We start from the raw sequence: 11,799 nt of genomic DNA, 5'->3' as shown, positions 1-11,799 counted from the left end.
AGAAACTCTATCTCTACTAAAAATACAAAATTAGCCAGGCATGGTGGTGCATGCCTGTAATCCCAGCTACTTGGGAGGCTGAGGCAGGAGAATCCCTTGAACTTGGGGGGCAAAGGTTGCCATGAGCTGAGATCGAGCCATTGCACTCCAGCCTGGGCAACAAGAGTGAAACTCTGTCTCAGAACAAAACAAACAAACAAAAAAAGAGGTTTAATGGACTCACACATGGCTGGGGAGGCCTCACAAACATGGCAGAAGGTGAAGGAGGAGCAAAGGCACGTCTTACCTGGTGGCAAGAGAACATACGCAGGGGAACTGCCCTTTATAAAACCATCAGATCTTGTGAGACTTATTCACTATCACAAGGACAGCATGGGGAAAACCTGCCCCCATGATTCAATTACCTTCTACTGGGTCCCTCCCACGACATGTGGGGATTATGGGAGCTACAATTCAAGATGAGATTTGGGTGGGGACACAGCAAAACCATAACAAATGGATAAACAAAATGTGGTATATACATAAAAGGGAATATTCAGCCTTAAAAAGAAATGAAATTCAGACACATGCAACAACATGGACAGACTGAAGATATTCTACCGAGTGAAATAAGCCAGATACAAAAAGGACAAATATTGTACATTTCTGCTTACATGAGTAGAATAGTTAAATTCATGCAGACAGAAAGTAGAATAGTGACTGCCAATAGTTGTGGGGGGAAGAAATTGGGAAGATGAAAAACTTCTAGAGATGGACGATGGTAATAATAGCACGACAATGTCAATGTGCATAATACTATTGAACCATATGCTTAAAATGGTTAAAATGGTAAATTTTAAGTTATGTATAAATTTACCACGATTAAAAAAATAATGTTGCTAGATATTGCAAAAATGTCCCAAAGAGATTTTAACATTTAACTCTGTCACCCCTAGTGGATAGGGCAGTGCCTGGGTTCCCTACAATGTTTTGACTCCAGTGCAAACTCAAGGGTCCCCAAGTGGTAGCACAGAAGGTATTGATGGATATAAGAGACCAGCAGTCCCTTTATTAGATCAGTAGCAGAAAAATCTGGTTTTAGAAGTAAAAGAAGACTCTCCAGGAGGGGAGGGATGAGCAGGCAGTCTTCTTTTTATTTCTCAAGTTTCAACCATCTCTCTTTCCCTTTATTACTTCTACCCCATCATGGTGGCTCCAAGACTCTGTTGCTCCCCGTTAGCTCTGTGAGTTAAGTGAGGACAATAATCTAGTCCCCTGCTTTCCCTTAAGAAAAATCATCCAAAAATTGGAAATTCAGCACAAAGATTACCGCATGCCCTTTCAAAGCCACATGACTGACTATTGTGTAACAACCTTCCTAACACTCATCTGCTTTTCTAAGGGATATAACTTCATTTGACCTACTAGTTTTTTTTTTTAATAGAGACAAGGTCCTACTTTGTTACCCAAGCTGAAGTGCAGTGGCAAAATCATAGCTCACTGCAGCCTTAGACCCCTGGGCTCAAGTGATCCTCCCACCTTGGCCTCCCAAAGTGTTGGGATTACAGGGGTGAGCCACCGTGCCTGGCCTCTTGACTTACTATTTACAGTTGATCAGGCTAAGTTCTGAAAAGCTAGATTTAATCTATAAAATATTAATATGTTTTGTGAAGTTTTTTTTCTTTTTTTTCTGGTGGAGAAGTAAATGATTTCTCTCCGGTAGAAAAGATAAGCCCAAAGTTTACAGTTATTGTTCTGTCAGGACCTGTTTTGTATCTGACTCTGCCATCTTTCTGCATTCTTCTTTTCACCGACTACATATAAACTTTGAACTGGTGTTGCCATCTTGCTGGTGTCCTCATTAGAGAGCTAAACACATCTTTGACAAGGGCTCACTTATGTTACATTCTTAACTATTTGAAAATTATATTTGACATCCTTAACACAGTTGTAGCAGGCTTTCAAAATGACTTCGCTAAATATGAAAGAATGGGAATAAACAGAAGAAATTTTAAAAGTATAAAAAAACCATCTCATCCATCCAGCTGCCCACTCACACCCTCAGACATCTCTAAAGTTAGACCATGAAGCAGATCAGAATCTGCTTTGAAGCCATTTTGAAATCTGGGGTTTGACTTTTCCCCCAGAGGATGGGCAGGACTGTCGAGGATAGCTGTGGGCATGTCCTCCCTCTTCTGGACCCCCCCTACTGCCCCCCCCAACCCCCACCCCCATCCCCTACTTGGATGGGACTTGATCTCTTCCAGTGCCCAAGAGTACAACCACACCCTTACTCCTCCACGTGACTCAGATCTGACAGCTGGGAAGTCCTCAGCCTCAGCAAGTTGCCCTTTCTGTTAACCTTTGCATCTAAATAGCTCAAGCTATGCATTCCTGGGGTTTTGTTCTGGTGGCCAGCTCCCACTCCCATTTCCTATTCCCACTGAATTCCTGTGCCTTGCACTGTGGCTGTTCCCTTCTCTTGGTCCTACCACTGGACCCTAGATCCCTCTTGATTTCTTGGAGCCATAACTTGCCCAAAGCAGTTGTGTGCAGCAGATATCTATAAAGCTTTGGAGAGGCGTTCTTCACAGCACTGCACAGCCACCATTTTCTTATTGACTGCTAGAATCCAGAAGCATCCCTGCCGTTTTGCATGTTTTGCTGGTTCTCCCTTCTCAGGCCTCACACTGGGCTACCTGCACATTAAGTCAACCCCTCCACCTTCTTTTGTCTAAACCAAGCTTGTCCAACCTGTGGCCCAGGATGGCTTTGAATGTGGCCCAACACAAATTCGTAAACTTTCTTTTTTTTTTTTTCCTTCAAGAACCAAACAGCAGTGAAAATGTTCATAAACTTTCTTAAAACATTATGTGATTTTTTTTTTGAGTTTTTTTTTTTTTAAGTTCATCAGCATCATCAGTGTTAGTGTATTTTATATGTGGCCCAAGGCAATTCTTCTTCTTCCAATGTGGCCCAGAGAAGCCAAAAGTTTGGACACCCCTGCAAACCTTTCCACAGTCCCTCCCTTCTCTTCCCTGACCCTCTTTCCAGAACTATCTCCAGGAATTCAATATTCGTCCCACCTTACTGGGCAGGACAATTCAAAATTATCTCCCAAAGGTCTCACATCCAAATGCCCTCTTTGTGCAACCCATTCTGCCCTGAAGCTGAGTCTCACCATCAGCAACCCTAGGGGCCAGCAAGGTAATTTTCTAAACTAAGAACCATTTCCCCTCAACGTAAGACATTTCTCTTAGTAAGAAGCAAAATGTTCTCCCATCACATGTGAAAGAACAATACAAATATATGGCAAAATGGAGGAAGAGAAGAAGAATTTTTTTTTTAGTGTCACATAGCTCCCTGGGAAACTGCCTTTAATTTATCATATTTATACTCTCTCTCAGAGCCCCAAAAAGAACTGGATTAAGAATTTCCCACAGCAAGGTGCTGTGGCTCGCACCTATAACCCCAGCAGTTTGGGAGGCCAAGGCAAGCGGATCACCTGAGGTCAGGAGTTTGAGACCAGCCTGGCCAACATGGTGAAACCCCTTCTCTACTAAAAATACAAAAATTAGCTGGGTGTGGTGGCGTGCACCTATAATCCCAGCTATTTGGGAGGCTGAGGCATGAGAATTGCTTGAACCCAGGAGGTGGAGGTTGCAGTGAGCCAAGATCACACCACTGCACTCCAGCCTGGGTGACAGACTGAGGCTCTGTCCAGAAAAAAAAAAAAAAAAAAGAATTTCCCTCTAGGGAAGATGAGGTTTTCCCAAAGGCAAGGCAAACCTTTTTGACACAGGTAATTTGTGTCCTAGTCCACTCATGTAGTCTAAGGGCTCTTAGCTGGGGACCCTCGGGAGACGCTGTCAGCGGCTACTGCAGTAGTCAGCACTGAAGCAGCTGCATGAAACTTGCTGAGCCAGCAAAATGCCCCTGTAGTGGGTGTCAATTCATCATCCCCACTTTTCAGCCGGCAAAGAAATCCAGAAACAGTTAAGCTGCATGTTGCAATTTCTTAAAATAGAACTTCCTAGTTTTGAGTTTCATCAAGCCTTCCATTGGTTTTACAGTATTATGCATATGTCCTTCCCTCTCACATTGATTCTCCTTTTAATTATATTTTCTTCCTCTTTTTTTTTCTTTTTCACATCAGATGGGTAATGTGCCGATGCCATAACAAGGTTTGAGGGAGGCACAGCTCACACAGGAATGCGAAAACCCAGGCATGATGCTTATGAACTACAGAAGGATCACGTTGTCCCAGTGTTCACACTACTTTTAGGAGATTGCCCTCTGTGTGGAAAAGCGGGCCTAAGAAAGCTCTATGTTAACTTCGTTGCTGACTTTGATAACGGAGGCCACCAGACTGTAATGAGTCAGCTGTCAACTTGGGCTGTCGTAACAAAACACTATAGGCTGAGTGTTTAAGCAGGAATTTACTTCTCATAGTTCTGGAGGCTGGAAGTCTAAGATCAAGGTGCCAGCAAGTAGGTTTCATTCTGAAGCCTCTTCTCTTGGCTCACAGGCAGCCATCATCTTGCTGTGGGCTCACATGACTCTTTGTAGTAGGAGAGCAAACTCTCTGGTGTCTCTTCTTATAAAGATGCCAATCTCATTATGAAGGCCCCATCCTCATGAGCTCATCTAACCCTAATTATCTCCAAAAGAAAATACTACCGTATTGGGGGTTAGAGCTTCAACATGTGAATTTGGGGTCGGGGGTACAATTCAGTCCACAGCATAGGGTCTGTTTCCCAGTCTCAGCCTTTGGGGCAGTATCTTCAATTTCCAATCACATGATGTGAATTGACGACCAAGGCCACAAGTTATGACTTAAACTCCACAGTTTCCCTCTTACATTCCATTACTAGAAACAAGGAAGCATTTTAAAAACTATTACCCTAGTTTTTTGCAGTCCTCTTAAAATACTTTACCAGAATAGTAGATAGTAGCATTCTTTTGTATTTTGAAGTTTCTGCAGCGTGGTCTTCTAAAGAAAAAGAGCTTCGGGCCAGGCACAGTGGTTCATGCCTGTAATCCCAGCACTTTGGGAGACCAAGGCGGGCGGATCACCTGAGGTCAGGAGTTCAAGACCAGCCTGGCCAACATGGTGAAACCCCATCTCTACTGAAAATACAAAAAAAAAAAAAAAAAATTAGCAGGTGGGCCAGGTGCGGTAGCTCACTCCTGTAATCCCAGCACTTTGGGAGGCTGAGGCAGGCGGATCATGATGTCAGGAGTTCGAGACCAGCCCGGCCATCATAGTGAAACTCCGTCTCTACTAAAAATACAAAAAATTAGCCAGGCATGGTGGCGGGCGCCTATAATCCCAGCTATTCAGGAGGCTGAGGCAGGAGAATTGCTTGAACTCGGGAGGCAGAGGTTGCAGTGAGCCGAGATTGTGCCACTGCACTCCAGCCCGGGCGACAGTGCAAGACTCCGTCTCAAAAAAAAAAAAAAAAAATTAGCCAGGCATGGTGGCAGGTGCCCGTAATCCCAGCTATTCGGGAGGCTGAGGCAGGAGAATTGCTTGAACCCGGGACGCAGAGGTTGCAGTGAGCCAAGGTAGTGCCATTGCACTACAGCCTGGGCAACAGGAACAAAAACTCGGTCTCCAAAAAAGAAAAAAAAAAAAGAGCTTCATACTAGATAAAGGATGAATATGACAGTAATTTCCTCTTTGTCATGATCTAAAAACATCACAAAATGCTACATGTTAAAATACATTAAAAATACACGACTTTCTTTCCACCCTTTGATATTTTCACTTATGAGCTATGATTCATAAGAATGCTCTGTCACTGGAAAAGCACCAAAGTCAAATTCATTGTGGCATGTGTATGATTACTACTAGAAAAATATATGGTGTTGATTCTCTAGGTGATTCTTATTCCTTTGGTCTTTTTCTTCTTTCCTCTTCCCTGTGTTGTTACAGTATTGATTGTACAATCATTTACAGAACAACAGTAAATAATGTCAGCTAACATTTGGTGAATTCTTAACATGCACCAGCCACTTGCCAAGTGTTTTACCTTCCCTCTCTCTTTTAATCCTCCCGAAAGCCTCATGAGGTAGATATTATTATCCATGAAACACAAAAAATATTAAATGTTAAGTACGTATAATTGTCTCCCTGCTCTTCACTTTCTAAGAAGGTAGATTCCTTGGAGGGTGCTTCATTTTACTTGATGGGGTGCTGCTGGGGACAGGAAGTGGAAAAGCGAAGAGAGAGAGAGAAGGCTAAATTAGAATAAAGAGATGGAGACCTGGAAGGGCTGGGGGAGGGGGGCAGATTAAGGGGTGGAAGAGGAGAGTAACCTGGCAAGGGCTGGCAGGCTCAAGAGGAGGGGAAGGTGTCATGGCCACAACAGAGGCGGGGGCGGATTTGTGCGGAAATAGTGGGACATTTAGAGAGGATTTTTCAAAGTTCTGGTACATGAAATATTACTTACTCTTTCTTCCATATCTCCAGGAAAATTTCAGCATTGAATCTGCCATATTTTATCTAATCCAAGATGTGAATGACTGTAAGATAGAATCGATGGCAAGATACATCATTGTTGGGCATGGTAGTACACACCTGTAGTGCCATGACTCGGGAGGCTGAGAGAGGATGAGCTCACAAAGCCCAGGAGTTCTGGGATGTAGTGTGCTATGCTGACTGGATGTCTGCATTAAGTGTGGCATCAGTATGGTCACCTCGCAGGAGCAGAGGACCACCAGGGTGTCTAAGGAGAGGTGAACCCAGGTTGGAAACAGAGCAGGTCAAAATTCCCATGCTAATCAGTAGTGGGATGATGCCTGTGAATAAACAGACACCCCAGCCTGGAAAACTCACCTCTTAAAAAAAAAAAAAAAAGACACATCATATTTTAGGAAGGAAGAAAGGTATGAAGGAAGAGAATTACCAATTATAAGCGCCCATCAGTTCAAAATGTGTCCCAATTTCAAAGAAATACAATATATTATACTTTACTCCTTTCACAGTCAGCTTTATATCTTTTTGTTTTGTTTTTTAATGTGTCGTTATCTGGCAAGGCCAGATCTGAGCTGCCCAGGAAGGGTCTGTTATACTTCAGTTACACCCGTTTTACAGAGGAGAAAAAGGCAAGCTGCACCTGCCTTTTCCATGTGTGAGTGTTGGGCCCTAGAGGCTGCAAATGCTTGGTTTTGCTCCTCAGTGGCCTCCACCCTGAGCTCAGTCATCCAGCTGAAAAAGACAATAGGAAGCTACCTATCTAACTAAAATTGGTATCCTTATTCAATCCGGTGGCAAATTCCTGTGATTCTGTGTTACCTTTGGCATCTTTTTTTTTTTTTTTTTGAGACGGAGTCTCGCTCTGTCGCCCAGGCTGGAGTGCAGTGGCGCAATCTCGGCTCACTGCAAGCTCCGCCTCCCGGGTTCACGCCATTCTCCTGCCTCAGCCTCTCCGAGTAGCTGGGACTACAGGCGCCCGCCACCAGGCCCGGCTAATTTTTTTTGTATTTTTAGTAGAGACAGGGTTTCACCGTGGTCTCGATCTCCTGACCTCGTGATCCGCCCCCCTCGGCCTCCCAAAGTGCTGGGATTACAAGCGTGAGCCACCGCGCCCGGCCTGGCATCTTTTATTTTATTGTATTTTATTTTTGAGACGGGATCTGGCTCTGTCATGCAGGCTGAAGTGCAGTGCGCTGCAACCTCCGCCTCTCAGGTTCAAGCCATCCTCTCACCTCAGCCTCTCCAGTAGCTGGGACCACAGGCACAAGCAACCACGCCCAGCTAATTTTTTGTATTTTTTGTAGAGACGGGGTTTCACCATGTTGCCCAGGCTGGTCCTGAACTCTTGGCTTCAAGTGATCCGCCCGCCTCGGTCTCCCCAAGTGTTCAGCCTGGCATTGGCATCCATTTTTAATCTTCCTCTAACACATCCAAACTCCTTGAAAAAGCTTAAATTCTCTCTCTGGGCTTTGAGATGTAAATTTGCTATCCTGTTTCCTCTAAAACTCAATAAAGGCTCCCTTTATGTGGGACAGATAAGCTTTAATTTGTTCTATTTACAAGGCATAGTTTGAATCCAACTGTCCTTTTAAGCTAGTGAATGTTATGTGTCTCATGGCTAGTTTTAAAAATCAAAGCTACAGGGCTGGTGTGGTGGCTCACGCCTGTAATCCCAGCATTTTGGGAGGCCAAGGGGGTTGGATCGATTGAGGTCAGGAGTTCGAGACCAGCCTGGCCAACATGGTGAAACCCCATCTCTACTAAAAATACAAAAATTAGCTGGGCATGGTAGTGGGTACCTATAGTCCCAACTACTTGCGAGGCTGAGGCACAAGAATCACTTGAACCTGGGAGGTGGAGGTTGCAGACAGCCAAGATCATGCCACTGCACTCCAGCCTGGGCGACAGAGGAAGACTGTCTCACAAACTCCGTCTCACACCAAAAAAAAAAAAAAAAATCTAACTATAAGGGCTTTACATTTGTGTTTTTATGTATACATGTGTACATATCTGTGTTTCTGTATTGTCTACATGGTACCAAATTGACTTGTAAATAAATGAATGCTCATAAATTAAGTAAATAAAACCAAATGCTTTTCAAGTTCATATGACTTTTTAGTAATCTTTGGTAAATAAAAATAATATTGGTTTAAGCGTATGTAATTGAAACTACTAGAAATAAGGGAAAACAATCCTGTATACTAAGTATACAAAAAGCCCAAGATGTTTTTGGTGAGAAAAGAGTTATAAAAAGGCATAAGGACATGTGTTTTTGTTTTTAAAAAATACTTTTGTCTAGTTTTGCAGTTAAAAGTTGTTTCTTTTTTTTTTTCCTTTTTTTGAGACAGGGTCTTAACTCTGTCACCCAGGCTGGAGTCCAATGACACATTCTCAGCTCACTGCAACCTCTGCCTCTCGACCTCAAGTGATCCTCCCACCTCAGCCTCCCAAGTAGCTGGGACTACAGGCGCACATCACCACACCTGGCTAATTTTTGTATTTTTTGTAGAGACAGGGTTTCACCCTGTTGCCCAGGCTGATCTTGAATTCCTGGGCTCCAGTGATCCTCCTGCCTTGGCTTCCCAAAGTGCTGGGATTATAGGCATGAGCCACCGTGCCTGGCCTATTTCAAAATTTTAATGATATACATAAAATTGAGTGAATATAGAAAGTTGGGAAAAGAAAGAGAATAGAAAAAATTTCATACCAGGTTAGGTTATAAAAGGCTTATGGAAATCTTGTGTGGTCAAAGCTAATTAAGAATAGATGAACTTGCCGCGCGCGGTGGCTCACGCCTGTAATCCCAGCACTTTGGGAGGCCGAGGCAGGCGGATCACGAAGTCAGGAGATCGAGACCATCCTGGCTAACACAGTGAAACCCCGTCTCTACTAAAAATACAAAAAAATTAGCTGGGCGTGGTGGTGGGTGCCTGTAGTCCCAGCTACTTGGGAAGCTGAGGCAGGAGAATGGCGTGAACCCGGGAGGCGGAGCTTGCAGTGAGCCGAGATTGCGCCACTGCACTCCAGCGTGGGCGACAGAGCGAGACTCCGTCTCAAAAAAAAAAAAAAAAAGAATAGATGAATTTATAAAGTTCATAAAGATGAGCTTATAAAGTTTTATTAAATTTAGTTTTAGTATCAATACACTGAAACATGGGTAAATTTTGGTTTTCTCTTTGAACAAAATTTTTGTGTACTACTAATAAAAGATAGTAAGCCGGGCACAGTGTCTCACGCCTGTAATCCCTGCACTTTAGGAGGCCAAGGCAGGTGGATCACCTGAGGTCAGGAGTTCAAGACCAGCCTGGCCCACAAAACCCCTGTCTCTACTAAAAATGCAAAAATGAGCTGGGCGCAGTGGCAGACACCTATAATCTCAGCTACCTGGGAGGCTGAGGCAGGAGAATCGCTTGAGCCTGGGAGGCAGAAGTTGCAGTGAGCCAAGATGGCACCACTGCACTCCAGCCTGGGCAACAGAGTAAGACTCAGTCTCAAAAAAAAAAAAAAGGAAGGACAGAAACAGATTCTGTGTACTTTATTAGATCTTTTAATTATTTGAATATTTGTCTCCTCTGTATCAAAAAGTAAAGATTTTTGCTTTTCAAAATCTTTTATAATTAAATTATAACTTTGGCTAAATGACTATTGTTTCACAGTGACCTGTGATCCTATTGTGATAAAATGTTTAAAACCTTTTAAACCTTTCCTATTTTGATGAAGTGTTTTCAAGCTTTTACATATTTCACAGGCTTCCCCAAATCAAACTTTATATTTGAAATTAAGTGTTTTCAACCTCAAACTAACTTTGAGATGTTCAAAGAGGCCCCTGAAGCATCCAAAAGAGAGCTCATAAGCAGGCCTATTGGTACGTTAAATTATATGGGAAGCACTGTCAAATAAAAAATGATGCTCAGCCTTTTTTTTTGAGTTATATTTGTATAAACATGTCATTAATGTGTTCCAAAATTGTATGCAAATCCTGAAAATCCGACATGTTATCAACTCATAATTATGGTGATTATGTAAAATTGTTGTAGATCACAGAAAATAACCAAGTTTTAAAAATCGATTATTTATTTAAGTATGGCCATTTTAAGTCCTGTTGTCCACAGTTAATTGCTTTATTTTGATACTTTTTTCCTGAAAGCTCTTTGCAAATCCTAAATGTTGTGTCTTCAAGGAGGTTTGTGGAAAGGATGGAAAGAACTCTGACAAATACATGTTTCTGACAACATTGAGATCACACCATTGGACTAGGCAAAAAATTTCAGAACACTAAAAAACAAAACAAAACCAGAAAACCTGGACTCGTAAAACCGCCCACCTAACATCAAGCAGAACGAGAACTAAGTAGATGGGACTGAACTGGTAGAAGACTGAAATGACTTTTTATGACTTTTTTTTGTTTGACATATTGCTGATTTTTATGTTTTGTTTCCCAGAATGAAGAAAACTTTTTTCTTCTTATTTAAGGCTATTTATAGCTTACAGCAATTGAGTAAAGTATACTTTCATAACAGATTTAAAACATTTACCTCTCTCTCTACCTACTCTCTCTAGAACTTGGAAACTATTTGTGAGTATTCTTATTTTGTGACAATATAGTTATTTGCGTAAGTTCAGTAAGATTGTTTTCATCTGCCACAAAACACAGTTGGAAAAACTGGTTATTTTACCAAGGCTTTAACTAGAATGTCATATTTTGAAATATGACTGGACTGCTTTGAGAGACTGAGGTTGACTTGTATGGAGCCAATAAAAAGCCCTTTAGAAAGACTGGCCTGGTACCTTGTCTACACAGTACTCTAATAAGGTTCCTAACCTCGAAGTAAGTAAAGAATGTCACTTTCTGACAGGCCCAGGAACCTCAAGTTATTTGGGGGACCTCAGGAAGAGAGAAATTCACTCAATTTGTATTGGTCTTACAGTCTTTGGCTTAACTCCTAAGCCTCAACTGGCTTTTAAAAGACTAATTTGACATTTCTTATGAAGTTTCAGCAAAGCCAACTTAACAAGAGTCTATGTGATGAGTCACTATCGTTATTGCATTTTATGCAAATAACCAGGCCAAGTTAATGAAACTAAACTTATTTTACAAGTAAATTAGTCTTGCTATAAATATCTTTGATAAAAATGAGAAAATGGCGAGAGAAAGCTTTTGTTTCAGAAGAAAACTATAGTGCATGAGATTCTAGCCCTGTCCATTTGTTTTTGAGGGGTTTGCTGTTGTTGTTGTTATCCGGGCTGAATCCAGAATGTCAGTTTTCTCCAATATCTGGCTGCAACTCTCCAGACTAATGTTTCCAATTGTTCTCCCATCCTTCTGACTTGGGATCACT

General features: G+C 42.3%; 1 non-coding gene across 1 annotated transcript; it reads right to left on the bottom strand.

Annotated features, from left to right (window-relative positions):
• Positions 1-4,129: 4,129 nt before the first annotated feature.
• Positions 4,130-4,233, bottom strand: LOC115838479. Its single transcript, XR_004033504.1, has one exon. It is a non-coding gene; the product is annotated as a small nucleolar RNA U13 (small nucleolar RNA).
• Positions 4,234-11,799: the final 7,566 nt, after the last annotated feature.

The sequence above is a fragment of the Nomascus leucogenys genome, chromosome 14 (genome assembly GCF_006542625.1).
Source record: "Nomascus leucogenys isolate Asia chromosome 14, Asia_NLE_v1, whole genome shotgun sequence".
In the NCBI taxonomy this organism is placed as follows: domain Eukaryota; kingdom Metazoa; phylum Chordata; class Mammalia; order Primates; family Hylobatidae; genus Nomascus; species Nomascus leucogenys.
Note: the sequence above shows the minus strand (reverse complement) of the source record. Positions and strands in the feature narration are given on the sequence as shown.